Below are 4,441 nucleotides of genomic sequence, written 5' to 3'. Positions count from 1 at the left end.
TATTATAAAGTAATTCTCATATAGATCGGGACGCGTACAATATGTTTATATAGAGTTCAGGTGATATAATTAATTAGAACATTTTTTAAACAATTATTTTGCCCGAAAAACTTGAATTTTTAAGGCTACACGTCAAGTGCTAATCGAATATCGACAGATCTATTTATTTGAACGTAATTCTCATATTGTTCCGGACGCGTACAATATGTTTCTATAGAGTTCAGGTGATATAATTAATTAAAACATTTTTTAAACAATTATTTTGCCCAGAAAACTTGAATTTTTAAGGCTACACGTCAAGTGCTAATCGAATATCGACAGATCTATTTATTTGAACGTAATTCTCATATAGATCGGGACGCGTACAATATGTTTCTATAGAGTTCAGGTGATATAATTAATTAGAACATTTTTTAAACAATTATTTTGCCCGAAAAACTTGAATTTTTAAAGCTACACGTCAAGTGCTAATCGAATATCGACAGATCTATTTATTCGAACGTAATTCTCATACAGATCGGGACGCGTACAATATGTTTCTCTAGAGTTCAGGTGATATAATTAATTAAAACATTTTTTAAACAATTATTTTGCCCGAATAACTTGAATTTTTAAGGCTACACGTCAAGTGCTAATCGAATATCGACAGATTTATTTATTATAAAGTAATTCTCATATAGATCGGGACGCGTACAATATGTTTCTATAGAGTTCAGGTGATATAATTAATTAAAACATTTTTTAAACAATTATTTTGCTCGAAAAACTTGAGTTTTTAAGGCTACACGTCAAGTGCTAATCGAATATCGACAGATCTATTTATTATAAAGTAATTCTCATATAGATCGGGACGCGTACAATATGTTTCTATAGAGTTCAGGTGATATAATTAATTAAAACATTTTTTAAACAATTATTTTGCCCAGAAAACTTGAATTTTTAAGGCTACACGTCAAGTGCTAATCGAATATCGACAGATCTATTTATTTGAACGTAATTCTCATATAGATCGGGACGCGTACAATATGTTTCTATAGAGTTCAGGTGATATAATTAATTAGAACATTTTTTAAACAATTATTTTGCCCGAAAAACTTGAATTTTTAAGGCTACACGTCAAGTGCTAATCGAATATCGACAGATCTATTTATTCGAACGTAATTCTCATACAGATCGGGACGCGTACAATATGTTTCTCTAGAGTTCAGGTGATATAATTAATTAAAACATTTTTTAAACAATTATTTTGCCCGAATAACTTGAATTTTTAAGGCTACACGTCAAGTGCTAATCGAATATCGACAGATTTATTTATTATAAAGTAATTCTCATATAGATCGGGACGCGTACAATATGTTTCTATAGAGTTCAGGTGATATAATTAATTAAAACATTTTTTAAACAATTATTTTGCTCGAAAAACTTGAGTTTTTAAGGCTACACGTCAAGTGCTAATCGAATATCGACAGATCTATTTATTATAAAGTAATTCTCATATAGATCGGGACGCGTACAATATGTTTATATAGAGTTCAGGTGATATAATTAATTAGAACATTTTTTAAACAATTATTTTGCCCGAAAATCTTGAATTTTTAAGGCTACACGTCAAGTGCTAATCGAATATCGACAGATCTATTTATTTGAACGTAATTCTCATATTGTTCCGGACGCGTACAATATGTTTCTATAGAGTTCAGGTGATATAATTAATTAAAACATTTTTTAAACAATTATTTTGCCCAGAAAACTTGAATTTTTAAGGCTACACGTCAAGTGCTAATCGAATATCGACAGATCTATTTATTATAAAGTAATTTTCATATAGATCGGGACGCGTACAATATGTTTATATAGAGTTCAGGTGATATAATTAATTAGAACATTTTTTAATTAATTATTTTGCCCGAAAAACTTGAATTTTTAAGGCTACACGTCAAGTGCTAATCGAATATCGACAGATCTATTTATTCGAACGTAATTCTCATATAGATCGGGACGCATACAATATGTTTCTATAGAGTTTAGGTGATATAATTAATTAGAACATTTTTTAAACAATTATTTTGCCCGAAGAACTTGAGTTTTTAAGGCTACACGTCAAGTGCTAATCGAATATCGACAGATCTGTTTATTTCAACGGAATTCTCATATTGTTCCGGACGCGTACAATATGTTTCTATAGAGTTTAGGTGATATAATTAATTAAAACATTTTTTAAACAATTATTTTGCCCGAAAAACTTGAATTTTTAAGGCTACACGTCAAGTGCTAATCGAATATCGACAGATCTATTTATTATAAAGTAATTCTCATATAGATCGGGACGCGTACAATATGTTTATATAGAGTTCAGGTGATATAATTAATTAGAACATTTTTTAAACAATTATTTTGCCCGAAAAACTTGAATTTTTAAGGCTACACGTCAAGTGCTAATCGAATATCGACAGATCTATTTATTTGAACGTAATTCTCATATTGTTCCGGACGCGTACAATATGTTTCTATAGAGTTCAGGTGATATAATTAATTAAAACATTTTTTAAACAATTATTTTGCCCAGAAAACTTGAATTTTTAAGGCTACACGTCAAGTGCTAATCGAATATCGACAGATCTATTTATTTGAACGTAATTCTCATATAGATCGGGACGCGTACAATATGTTTCTATAGAGTTCAGGTGATATAATTAATTAGAACATTTTTTAAACAATTATTTTGCCCGAAAAACTTGAATTTTTAAAGCTACACGTCAAGTGCTAATCGAATATCGACAGATCTATTTATTCGAACGTAATTCTCATACAGATCGGGACGCGTACAATATGTTTCTCTAGAGTTCAGGTGATATAATTAATTAAAACATTTTTTAAACAATTATTTTGCCCGAATAACTTGAATTTTTAAGGCTACACGTCAAGTGCTAATCGAATATCGACAGATTTATTTATTATAAAGTAATTCTCATATAGATCGGGACGCGTACAATATGTTTCTATAGAGTTCAGGTGATATAATTAATTAAAACATTTTTTAAACAATTATTTTGCTCGAAAAACTTGAGTTTTTAAGGCTACACGTCAAGTGCTAATCGAATATCGACAGATCTATTTATTATAAAGTAATTCTCATATAGATCGGGACGCGTACAATATGTTTCTATAGAGTTCAGGTGATATAATTAATTAAAACATTTTTTAAACAATTATTTTGCCCAGAAAACTTGAATTTTTAAGGCTACACGTCAAGTGCTAATCGAATATCGACAGATCTATTTATTTGAACGTAATTCTCATATAGATCGGGACGCGTACAATATGTTTCTATAGAGTTCAGGTGATATAATTAATTAGAACATTTTTTAAACAATTATTTTGCCCGAAAAACTTGAATTTTTAAGGCTACACGTCAAGTGCTAATCGAATATCGACAGATCTATTTATTCGAACGTAATTCTCATACAGATCGGGACGCGTACAATATGTTTCTCTAGAGTTCAGGTGATATAATTAATTAAAACATTTTTTAAACAATTATTTTGCCCGAATAACTTGAATTTTTAAGGCTACACGTCAAGTGCTAATCGAATATCGACAGATTTATTTATTATAAAGTAATTCTCATATAGATCGGGACGCGTACAATATGTTTCTATAGAGTTCAGGTGATATAATTAATTAAAACATTTTTTAAACAATTATTTTGCTCGAAAAACTTGAGTTTTTAAGGCTACACGTCAAGTGCTAATCGAATATCGACAGATCTATTTATTATAAAGTAATTCTCATATAGATCGGGACGCGTACAATATGTTTATATAGAGTTCAGGTGATATAATTAATTAGAACATTTTTTAAACAATTATTTTGCCCGAAAATCTTGAATTTTTAAGGCTACACGTCAAGTGCTAATCGAATATCGACAGATCTATTTATTTGAACGTAATTCTCATATTGTTCCGGACGCGTACAATATGTTTCTATAGAGTTCAGGTGATATAATTAATTAAAACATTTTTTAAACAATTATTTTGCCCAGAAAACTTGAATTTTTAAGGCTACACGTCAAGTGCTAATCGAATATCGACAGATCTATTTATTTGAACGTAATTCTCATATAGATCGGGACGCGTACAATATGTTTCTATAGAGTTCAGTTGATATAATTAATTTAAACATTTTTTAAACGATTATTTTGCCCAAAAAACTTGAATTTTAATGCTAGACGTGAAATGTTAATCGAATATCGGCATTTCTATCTATTTCAACGCAGTTTTCTTATACTTCTGGACGCGTACAATTGTTTTTTAAAAAGTTACAGTGATATAATTAATTAAAACATTTTTTATACATACTGTGGTCGTATATTCGAAATACGATGAGATGCTATTATGTGATTTTGGAATTTATCATTCCATTTATAAAAATTTATTTAAAA

This window comes from Monomorium pharaonis, chromosome 2 (genome assembly GCF_013373865.1).
Source record: "Monomorium pharaonis isolate MP-MQ-018 chromosome 2, ASM1337386v2, whole genome shotgun sequence".
Classification (NCBI taxonomy): Eukaryota; Metazoa; Arthropoda; class Insecta; order Hymenoptera; family Formicidae; genus Monomorium; species Monomorium pharaonis.
This window is presented reverse-complemented; position numbering follows the sequence as displayed.